At 43.5% G+C, this 12,598-nt stretch overlaps 1 pseudogene; it reads left to right on the top strand.

Annotated features, from left to right (window-relative positions):
- Positions 1-2,530: 2,530 nt before the first annotated feature.
- On the top strand, positions 2,531-7,529 carry LOC123148310 (wax ester synthase/diacylglycerol acyltransferase 11-like; annotated as a pseudogene).
- Positions 7,530-12,598: the final 5,069 nt, after the last annotated feature.

The raw sequence follows: 12,598 nt of genomic DNA, 5'->3' as shown, positions 1-12,598 counted from the left end.
GCAGATATGTGTTGGATTGGGCCTGCAACTAGCTGGGCTGGGCCTTAAAACTAGTAGTAAATACAAATTTTACAGCACTGGAGGGGGGGGGGGCTTGAGCCTGTTAAACCCCCCCCCCCCAGTAGATTCGCCCCTGCATGGTATCCCTCTTCTCTTTATCCTTACGATCGGACACCAAACCATAATATTCCACCACATGCATGGTCCTCCTCTACTTTCTCTCTCCTCCCAAACAGATTAATTTGTAAATAGCATCAGATGGCCTTCTCCGGTATCATGCCCACGGACCACGTCTTGACATAAAGATGGACATTTGTGGTGTCCATTTGCGGGTCAACGTTAGAGATGCCCTTAGGTAGCTAATTGTACTGAATATGCCTTGTAGTATAAATCTAGTGCCGTGTTTTGAATGTGAAGAATTTGTATAAGAAGGATATGCATTAGTAGAACTAGTCATCAACTTGTGCACCCGCATGGCCTAGCTATTATAAGGATATATAATTACTAATAAAAATCTATTAAGATGTAAATCGGAAGAGTTAAATTGCAGATATCACACAATTGGGCAGATGTAAAGTTATTCAAAAAATGATAACACATAATAAACACATGTATTATAATCTTAATTGTTGGATCCAGTGCGTCCGTTTTCCCACTTATGTTGCACAAAGCACAATCATTGGCCTCAAGGAGGCATTCATGTCATAGTAGCAAGATACACATCTTTGTGAATTTTACGTCACCAATGAAGGGATGGAGAGACTGTGAATTAATTCGATCCATATGGCAAGATACATATTTTCCTGGCTTATTTCATATATATATTAGCATATGTAACACAACGCAACAGAAGTTAGGAGAAAGATACACTACACACATCGACTACTAAAAAACAAAATTTAAGTGTGAGAAACATATCCCGCATAGTCTAGTTTTGTGTTTTTAAAAATTATTGATGTGTGATTTTTTTGCACAGACTCGTAATACTTGATACGATTATTTTACCCCTCAAAAACTTAATTTTAGTTGATGTGGTTATGAAATATCCCTATTCGAAAATACACAACTATTTGCCTTGCCAACCCCTACCAAACAAAAGAAAAAACTAACAGTTTCCCCTCCACTTGTAATGAATTTTGAGGACAGTTTCAACCAACAAGTAGCCGAATAACACAAACAATATGCACATGTGACACATGATTTAACGTGAAAAAACCTCCTCAACTTGAGGAGTAAAAAAAACACAGTTGTTGACCCACTGGTCCACACAACTTCACTATGAGAATGGTGAGTACAAAATCTTCTCTAGAACCTCTAGAGAGATTTACAACACACTCTCCACGTTCCCAACCAACAGCAGCAACAACAACCACAAGAGGTCAGATTTTAGCAAAGCAAAGTTTGCACAACTTCTCTCCTCTTTCGTATTTTACAAACTGCTCTTAAACCGCTGAACCAAACAGCACCAAATTTGACAGACAAATATACATATGAGTTCCTAAGATTCCCTCAAAATTTCAGCTCAATCGAACACCATTTGCCTACTCAAACTGTCCGTCTCCCAAAATTGTAGAATAGTTATTGCATATTACTGATTTGTTTGGTGGAAATCAAATCGGAAAAAGTGATGTTTATGGAAAGCAAGAAATTATCGTATTTTTAATAGAAGATGCTCTAGTCCTGCCCATGTTTTTCCTTTTTCAAATGCTATCATGCAGGAATTAAAACTTGAGGTTGATGGCTGCTCCAAAAATCAATAGAAACTACAGCAGGCTCAACATTCGCGCCAATGGTTCAAATTCCTTCAAAGTTTACAGGTGAAGCCATATTCTGTGACGCAGCTTGGAAGTTGCAGCAAGGTATGCTCTCATCTCCAGCAGGCATAGGCATCTACATTCGAATGGAGCATAACCAGCATTGCAAGCAGACATATGATTCGGCGATGTCTCCCCCGGCGTTGTCGCCACTTCAGGCTGAAACTTTTGGACTTCTTCTCGCCACCAAGATTGCTGACATACTTCAACTTCAAGAACCTCGCTTCTACACAGATAACTCTGTTTTGGCATCTGCATCTGCCGCAACTAACATTGTAGCTGCTTCAGGTCACTGGATGATTAGGCCCCACATTGCAGCTATTCAATCTAGCAAGTCCTTCCAGGCAAACATGATCAATCATTTGCCAAGGAGCTCCAATGTAAAAGCCCATCATGAGGCTCATTTAGCAATTAAGATTCAGAACAGATCTTTAGTATTCAGGTGTTTATGTTCAAATGCAGGTCAATGTCCAGTTAGGGACATACTTTCTGTTCATAGCATGAATCCATTCATGCTCCTCTCTGTAAAATGTGCTTAATTAATAAAAAAAACTTTCTGTTCAAAAAAACACATCGGAAATAGTTGCAGAATAGATGGAATGGAACCGGTACGTTGTGCCATCACCTTCGGGAGTCCTATATATAACAGCTAGGGAACAGAGCCTTTGCACATACGACCGATCGAGTAGCTAGCGTTCATGCATAGGGAAGCAGAAATGGACCCTGTGAGTGGTAGTCCATGGGCGTCAGTTCCAGGAAACCGACTGCTCCCGATCCGCGTGTCAACAGAACCTGCCGGTGCTGAGTGGACGCCGGAGAACCCCGCGGAGGAGCCCGTGAGCCCTACTGCAAGAGCCATGGAAGATATAGGTATTTATATCGTCGTCACCATCGGCCTCGACACGCGGATAAACCTGAGCATCTTCCGAGCCGGCATCGAATCTCTACTTGCCCGATGCCCGCGCTTGGGATGCATTCAAGTGCGTACACTTTTTTAAGGTCTTCAAGTCCGTGCTCTTGTCACTGTCTACGACTGCTTAACCGGGGAAGAACATGTACTCCTAGTACGTACTATATTTCATGCATGGGACACACGTACAGGTGGCGGATGGGTCAAACAATGGAGGGGCGCGATGGGCGCGCATGGCTGTGAACGTCGAGGATCATATGATCGTCCCCAGGCTGGATGGTGCCGCCGTGGCCGCCGACCCAGACAAGGTCATGGAGGACTACGTCGCCTCGCTGTCCGCGCTGCCCACGGACCGCTCCCGCGCGCTTCCGGAGTTCCATCTCCTCGACTTCCCGACCTCCGAGGCGGCCTCCACCGTGGCGATCCGCGTGCAGCACGCCTACGGCGCCGGCATGTCTCTAATGGCGCTTCTCATGATGTCCACGGGCAGCGCCTCCGCCGACACCAAGGCTCGGCCAGCCACGCCTCCGCGTCGTCCTACCCGCACGGGCGCCATCTACGCGTCGCAGCGCCGGCCCCCGCTTTCCGCGGGCGCCCTGGCGCTCGTCGCGTGGGTCTGGTCGTACCTTGTGGTCGCGTGGAACACCGCGGCGGACCTTGCCTACTTCGCCGCCACGATTCTGTTCTTGAGTGACCGCGCACGCTGTTCAAGCGTGCCGACGACGATGAGTTCCACGCCAAGCGCTTTGTTCACCGGAGTCTTAGCCTTGATGACGTAAGTTCCTCAAGAGCTCCATGAACTGCGTACGTATAATTAAGCTAAGCTAGCAGTTTAATTTGTTCATCAAATTCTTTTTTTCCCCACAGTCTGTTAATTTTCTTTCTTTTTTGCTGGGAACCACAGACTGTCAATGATGTGCTGGTTGCAGTGACTTCTGCTGCCCTATCAAGATATTACTTCCGCAAGTCCGGTAAGTACCTCAAGGGTAACAACTAACAAGCAAGTGTTTAATGGTACAATTGTTTTTACTAAACGCTTCCTTACTTAACTTCAATGTCAGGTGACACTAACACTAGCAAAATCTGTTTGCGATCACTCCTTCCTGTCAACACAAGGCCAGCCACTAGCCTACAGTTAAGATGCACTTACTTTTTCACAAACTACTCCTATATGCAATGGATGCTAAATGCCATGCATCATCGATTTTCTAAATATATGTACTACCTCTGTACCAACATATAAGACATTTTTGTAGGCTAAACTAGCCTAAAAAATGCCTTATATTTTGATACAGAGGGAGTATCTCTGAACATGGTCCGATGATATCACCATCATATTTCGTAGATTATCAGTATTTTAATTTATTTTTCTTATTTTACCACTATGAACAGACATATGTTATTGTGATAGAATCTGATAAGAGGAACGAGGTGACATGGGGAAATAAACTGGGCCACATTATTCTTCCATTTTATCTGGCCATGCACGATGATCCACTTGCATATATTCGCAAGGCAAAGAAGGTTCTTGATAGGAAAAAGAGGTCACTCGAAGTGATATTCACATATAAGATTGGTCTAATTTTCACGAAAGTTTTTGGTGTCAAGGTATACTGCTTTGTTTCCCTTCGCTCAATCTAAAATTAAATTACAAAAAACTTAATCTAGAAAATTAAGTAACAGCTCATAATTCTTCTTCTTCGTTTTAATGCTTCAAATTGCATTACGTCGTGATGATCGAACTAGGTAGGAACTTCAATCTTTCGGTGTCTATTCACACGTACAACAATAGTTTTCTCAAACATGGTTGGACCAGCTGAACAAGTAGAGTTATGTGGACACCCGGTGGCTTTCCTTGCGCCTAGCGTCTATGGGATTCCAGAGGTAGTGAACCCATGATCTTGCATACATCCAGTTTTTTCATAAGTTACTTAATTTCAATAAGAATGCAACTGATTAGGCCTGTACTTTTGTTAAACACAATCATCCACTAATAAACTGATAACACAAAGATATCTTAAACTTTGAACGGGTATATTGATTTAATTTGCTTTAGATTGTGAACACTATTATGTCCTTCTTAGGAAAAGTTGTGCACTGGAAAAAGTTCATCGTATATTTTAAAAATGTTTACGTGTGTTTAAAAAATATTCATTGTGTACTTAAAAAATGTTCATTTTGTGTTTAGAATGCTTAATTGTATTTTTAAAAATCTTAGAGTATATAAAAATGGTTACCATATACTTTTGAAAAAATCCAGTGTCTATTTAAAAAATATTCACCATATATACAAAAAAATCATCGTATATCCAAATATATTCTCCATCTATTAAAAATATTCAGAGTATATTGAGAAAAGTTCACTCTGTTTTGAATAAATGTTCACATTATATTAAAAAAATGTGTGTGTAAAAAATATATGCATACTTAAAAATAAAATAAATATTTCCAAAAGAAGGCAATAAAAAAAGAAACAGAAGGACCAAAAAGAACCAAAGCAAAACTGGAAATAAAATAAATAAACAGATAACCAGGAAAGATAAACAGAAAAGAAAAGGGAAAATAAAAAAGGAAAGAAAAAATAAATAAATAAGGGAGAGGGAGAAACCAACCCAGAAAACCACAAAAAAGCGAAATAGCAGAAGCAGCACAGTGAACCTTGATCTAAGCTGGCCCAACTAGCTTTGCAGGTGGGCGTCACAACATCCATTTGACGCCCGCGGGCATCGTATAGCTATAAGGATTCGCCGACAAATTGTTTAAATGTGTATAATAAGCAAATTAACGGAAATTATTCATGTGGAGCCCTGGGCGTTCGGTTAGACCGAACTGTTCAGTTCGGCGCTTCAGTTTATTTGGAATTTCAGTTTGTGATCTTGTTAACCGAACGGTTTTCTAAGAAACCAATAACCGGTGCTTCGGTCCACTGAGATTTTGGTTCGGTGCTCGGTTACAACCGAGGAGAGCCGATATGTGTTCAGGGGGAAGAAATTAGGTGCCAAATCTTGAGTAACAAACATAAGAAAAACTAAATAGGAATGATGTGAAAGAAACAAATAGGAATCAATCAGATATGCATAGCATAAAGGATGGGGACGAAGGAGCTCCGATGAAAATCATTGTTCACAGGTTGCCGTCCATGATGGTTGAGCGACGGGAGTCACCGCGGCCAGGAGGGAGCCATCACCAAAGTCGTTTGGGCGCATAAACATCGACGACCACCAGGGAGCCATGGCCGAAGCCGTGTAGGTGCATGAACGTCGACGACCGCCAGGGAGCCATCGTCGAAGCCGTGTGGGTGCATGAATGTCGACGGCTGCCGTCTACCGCACGGACAACAAGATGGGTAGCTGAAAGCGGCTGCACTGCGTGATTGTGGCCAGGGACGCACCAGGGTTGCCACTGGAGGGGCTGCTGGCTCGGCAATTCCTATTTGGTGCTGTAGGCGTCCGTTACTACTGTTTCTGCAAATGGGCGCCTACACGCACATTAGTTGAGCTCAACCCATTATTTTTGTTCACAACCAGTCTGCATGTTTCGTTGTTTTTCTTCTTCGCCTGCTTGTTCATTTAATTTTCCTACTGTTTCTGCAAATGGGCGCCTACACGCACATTAGTTGAGCTCAACCCATTATTTTTGTTCACAACCAGTCTGCATGTTTCGTTGTTTTTCTTCTTCGCCTGCTTGTTCATTTAATTTTCCAAAAAAAGGTGTGGGGCAAAGGATCAAACTCACGACCCGATCGTTCGAATGGATGCGCTACAACCACCGGGCCAAAAACCCGCTTCTGCACTATTTCTTCATTTTTCTCTTTTATTTGTTTGTCAGTTCGTTTTGTTCTTTTTCTTTTTCTTTTTTCTACTTCTTTTCCTTTTCCTTTTATTTTTTCCTAAATGCGCAGTTTTTTAGCTCGCGAACTTTTTCTCAAAATCTATGAACTTTTTCAAATTAGATGAACTTTTTTTCAAATATGATGAACTTTTTTCAAGTTTGATGACTTTTTTTTCAAAATCGAATGAACTTTTTTCCAAATTGATGTTTTTTTCAAAATCAATGAACTTTTTTTCAAAATTTGTGAACTTTTTTTATATCCAACGAACTTTTTTTAAATTCAATGAACTTTTTTCAATTATATATATATATATATATTAAAATCGATGAACTTTTTCCAAAATTTAAAGAACTGTTTTGCATTAAAAATATACATTTTCAAAAAAAATCAAATAACTCAAAAATCTCAGTGATATTGTAAATGGCCAAGTAATAAATACCGCAACTGCATTAGTTCTAAAACAATTTGCGTTGCTTTTGTTCACTAGCGTTCTGAAGCTCTAGTGGTTAAGCTAAGCAATTAAAAAAATTGAGGGCGAGCTAAGCAATTACATGGATGTTGCTTGATAACCACGCATATGTGATGTACAATGGACAACGGGACATTTTGTTCTGGGTCCGCCCCTGATTCGGGCTGGTAGAGTAATTGGTTGAGGGATGCTTTAGCTCAATTTTCTTCAATTTTGCACTAGAACAATTTTAAAATTAGTAAACCCTTTTTTTTGGAAAAAATTAGTAAACCCCTAGGGTAATTCATTTCTTTCTTTACCACGATGGGCGATTAATTGCCAGGATTGCTTTTGTAGGCTCTGATTATTCACTACCAAAGCTACAGAAGCACTATCAAGATAATCCTATCAATAGACGAGGACAAGTTTCCAGATTATCATCAACTTTTGGATGACTTTGACCAGACCCTCACGGTCATGAAGGACGCGGCTTCAAGACTTTCAACGTCAACTAAGAATGACTAAGCAATGGACAGCTAAATCAGGACCCTACCTCAACTTCTACACGTATATGCGCCAAATAAATTTGTGTGTGTGTGTGTGTGTGTGTGTGTGTGTGTGTGCAGGGGCGGACCCACGTGGTCGTTGCCGGTGTCACAGGACACCGGGTAAAATTTCTCGTTACGTACTATATAAGGCACATATACTCCTGTGACATCGGTAAAGTTAGTCGATGGACACCGGCCAGAGCCAGCAAAACGGTGTACGAGCAAAGCCCATCTAATAGCCCAGGCACACGACAAGATAGAGTTTGATCGATCTGGTTTGGTTTGTGTACGTGGGCCTCCAGCCTGCTGGCTTCTCGCATCTTCGCGTTGATTCCTCACAAAGCTCACGCTAGCCCTATCGCCGCCCACCTGTCTGCCCGCCATCGAAACATCGCGGCGCGCCAGTGTCGCCCCGCCTGACTCCGTGACTCGCCCAGATCACCGGAAAGAAAAAGGTACGGCAAGAGAACCCCTCGATCTATTTCAAGTGCGTATCTCTATTTCTCACAATTTTTGTTTCTCAAACACCAAACTAGGGCTTCAAATCTTAAGGATGTTACAATTACATATTGGATTATTGCATTTTTTTTGGGACCTATGCACGTGTATTTGAGAACAAGGATTAGCGGGATTTTTCAATATGTATGCCGCTACGAATTTGTTTGAGAATTGAATTATTGTGAATTTCCAAATTTTGGGAGTGCTTATCATTTTTGCCGATCATCCTTGTTTCCATTGCTTGGAGTTTTTATGCTTTACTATTTTTTAACTTCATATATAATCAGCTAGTAATTGCTAAGGCTCTGTTTGGGAGTAATTTGTTTGAGACTACAGTTTTTAACCCCATGATGACAACGAATATTTTAGCTTATGAAACCATCAGTTTCTAAAACTACTGCGAAAATGGTGCCGTGTTTGGCAAGCAACATACTATGTAGTATTGTATTTGACCACCACTAGTGTCCTTTGTTGTTTTCCTCGGTTTTTAAAATAGAGGTCCCGATCTTTTTTTTTCATACAGCAAAAATACCATAGTTTTGTGGATACTTTCAAATACTGCAATTTTTTAAAGTATTTTTGCAGTATTTGAAAGCAAAAAATAATAATGCACTAATGTATTTTTGCTGCAGTAATGTATTTGACTACAAGAAATTGCACTGATTGTTTTTGCGGGGAAATACTGCAATCTTAATTAGAGGCAAACATCTCAAAGTATTTGAAACGGTACTTTGTCAAAATAGTATTCTTGAAATACATTGTAACCAAACGCACCCTAAGTATGTTATTTTTATGTATAGCATTGTATGTTCCTATGTATATGTGATGTACATGTGGACACGGGGTCATTTTTGTTCTGGGTTCGCCCCTGTGTGTGTGTGTGTACAACTCCTAGTGTTTAGTTAAAGTAAGTACTACCACCTCTCGATTTTTTCATGCGATAAATAAAATTAGTGTGGATGAAAAGAATTCCTTATTATATGCATCCTTTTGAATGTATTTCATCTTTGAGTTTACACTCACGATAGAGCAGTGAGCGCGCATATGACAAACGACTGCGCTAAGCCATAGCGTGCTGACATTCAGCCGCTACTAAACCCGTAACAGATAAAGCTCGCGACGATCTTCCACTATAAAAGAAGAATCATTCAACAAGATTGTCATTCATATTTTCCAAGAGATAATCATTCTGCCAACTCCTAGGTAGCTAAGCAAAGCGAAGGGAGAACCAACAAATCTGCCAACTGGAAGCTCCGTGCTTCTTCTTATCTGTGCTCTTCGATCCTTAGGCCAGCGATAGAGTGAGCAGCTGATGGAAGGACGAACTTAAGAAAGTATTCAGTATTCAGGGGACCCTGCAAGGAAATTCAGTATTTCGTTCAGTGACGCAAAACTTGAGAAATCAGCTGATGGAAGGACGAACAAAACAAGGGGGAAGCAGAAATACGTACTGGGAGCAGTCAAAGTCGGGGCTGGTTGGGAGGAACCTGACGCTGAGGCCGCACGCGGACGGGAGGCCGGCGGCGCGGCCGGAGTCGACATTGCCGTTGCCGGCGGCGAGCATCTCCGACAGGAGGCACGCGCAGAGGTCCCGGCGCTGGTCCGCGCCCGGCGCCAGGTCCTTGACGTCGCCCAGCCCCAAGCAGCACTGCGGCGGGACCTCGTCGTCCAGGCCGGCCACGTACCCGGTGCACTCGCTGAAGGCCGTCTGCGCCACGCTGCAGTCGCTCTCGTCGCCCCCCGCCTCGGCGGCCAGGACGGCGAGGAGGAGCGCGACGGCCACCGCGGCCGGCGAGTGGCGGGTCGGCGTCATGGTGGAAGACCGGGATGAAGGTGGTTGCGCCGCAACGGTCTGGTCTTTGGACGAGGGTGATCGGTGGTGGGATGCGTGCTGCCTCGGATGGATTCTTGGAAGGTACGTATATGTAGTACGTGGCGCGCGTCAGTCTCGCGACTGCATGATGAGTAAGGAATGTCGGGGCCGACATGGAAAAACGTAGGAAGTCTCTTGCGTTTGCGTAGGCGATGGTAATTTGTCTCCGGCAGTCTTTTTGGGAAGCAATGGTTAATCACGTAATTTTGTGCTTCGTTTTGGAAAGGGTGGATTAAATTTCATAATTGTCTGCTTCGTTTGGGAGAGCAAAGATTAATCCTACGTGATTTTCTTGCTTAGTCCTGGAAACCGGAGATTAATCACGTCCTGATTTTGTGCTTCGTTTTGGGCAGCAATGATTTGTTACGTGATTATACGGTACGGCGTAATAGCCGTCCACCTTCCCACTTAGTTCCCATAAACTTTCCCAGTCAAAGCTTTCCAATACATTCACACAGGCTTTCCAGTTCATTCAGAGAGGCTTCTGGTTTTCTTCACAAAATATTCCCTGCGAGAGCCTGAACTTCCTAGTACAAAAATTCCAACTTCCAACTAGTAGATTCAGTCAACTTTCTGCTACTCTAAAAAGAGCTTTCAACTAGTACACATCTATATCTATATCTATACTCTATACCTACTATTAAAGGGAGGTGATATTTTTACTTTCGTCCCGCTTCGTTTGGTCCCGATTCAATTAATTTCACGTACGCTATTTGGTTTCGTTACTTGCCATCCGTTTTGACCCAACGAAGGAAGCCCATCTGGCGGCGCACTGTGGCCATGTCCGAAGAAAAATAAAATTACCGATGGGAGTGTTCGATCTCATAACCTGCCAACCGGCCACGCATGATTTATCCAACTGACCCAGCTAGAGATATGAGTGGATTTTTTTCCCGTTGCAACGCACGGGCCTTTTTGCTAGTTTCTCTAAAGATATTTCGCCTTGAACCTAAATCTCAAAAACACATCCTCGGATATGAGACTTTTACCTCACACACATTTATGATTTAAAACTGCCTAGAAATGCATCCGCGTGTGTCTATTTGGGTTGAATAGAAACGCCAACCCAACATGCACATGCGTCTGTTTTTCTGTCTGTCGCGACCCATTTTCAGTCCAAATTTGGGCCAAGTTCACGTTGGCGCGGAGCGCGTGATGTCCCCTCGTGTCCCCCTGGCCTGCATCAGTTACACAAACAGCCATTCTTCCCCTCCCCACTCCACACTCAACTCCCCCGCCCTCGTCGCCATCATCGTCGCCTCTCACTTCTGACCGCTTGGACACCACTCAGGCTGCCGCCGCATCCACCCACTTCCCCACCTCCACACCACGCACATTCACCGAGGCCGACCTCCTCGCCTTCTGCGTCCGCTTCTCGCCACCATCGGAGCACGAGCCGGCATTGTCCTTCACCGCCCTCGCCTCCAGGTCACCGCCGATGTTGCGGACTTGGACATGCCTGCTGCCGACATGGGGAGAGGACAATGCCCTTGTCCGCCCGCTACTCCACCGCGCCCGCAAGCTTCAATGCCCGCAAGGTGTTCGGTCTTTTGCCCACAAGATAACATGGACAAGCAGGTGAGTTCTTTTACAATAATGTCGTACGCTCGCCAGATGATTCATCATCCGACGATGATGATCTTGTGGTTGCTACTTTGGTCGTCAATGATCACATTTCTAGGCAGTGACCGAGGTTTAGGGGGGTCGATCTCGGGCCATGCTACGACGTTAAATCGCAACAGAGAGAGCAGCCATTGCCTACTCTTTAGCGATTATTTTAAGTGCACGTCCCCACTCTACAATCCCATGCTTTTCTGGCACCATTTTCCAGATGGCTAGTCATGTATTTAACCGTATTCGGGAGGGAGTGTTGGTGTATGATGATTACTTTAGATGCAAGAATGATGCCCTTGGAAAGGTTGGCTTCCCCTCTTATCAGAAATGCATTGCGGCTATTCAGATGCTTGCATACAAAATTCTTGGTGATCTTGTGGATGAGTATGTCTGCGTGAGTGAGTCCACATGCCTTGCATCATTGTGCAAATTTTGTCGAGCTATGGTTGCAGTATTTGGCCCGGAGTACTTGAGAGAACCAAATGTTGCGCTTGAGAGAACCAAATGCTGCGGATACAGCCCGGTTGTTGGCGATCAATGAATCGAGAGGTTTTCCAAGAATGCTTGGTAGCATAGATTGTATGCACTGAAAGCAGAAGAACTGTCCATTTACTTGCCAGGGGCAATACAAGGGGCATGTCAAAGCTTGCACGGTCATACTTGAAGCTGTGGCATTACAAGATATATGGATTTGGCACTCCTTTTTTGGCATGGCAAGTTCACACAGGGACATCAACATGCTTCAGCGGTCTCCGGTGTTCGAAGGGCAACTGCTCGGAGGTCAACTTTGAGATCAATAGCCACCACTACAACAAGGAATACTACCTAGCTGATGGTATCTATCCTCATTAGTCAACCTTGTGAAGACAATCTCCAAGCCGGTAGGGGAAAAGAGGGATAGCTTTGCCCAATCTCGATGGGCTGTCGTTCGGCACCCTGCTAGAATATGGTGAAGGAAATATGCCCTAGAGGCAATAATAAAGTTATTATTTATCTCCTTATAATCATGATAAATGTTTATTATTCATGCTAGAATTGTATTTTCCGGAAACATAATACAT

This window comes from Triticum aestivum, chromosome 7A (genome assembly GCF_018294505.1).
Source record: "Triticum aestivum cultivar Chinese Spring chromosome 7A, IWGSC CS RefSeq v2.1, whole genome shotgun sequence".
Lineage (NCBI taxonomy): Eukaryota > Viridiplantae > Streptophyta > Magnoliopsida > Poales > Poaceae > Triticum > Triticum aestivum.
The sequence above is the reverse complement of the archived record's forward strand: the minus strand, read 5'-3'. Positions and strand labels throughout refer to the sequence as shown.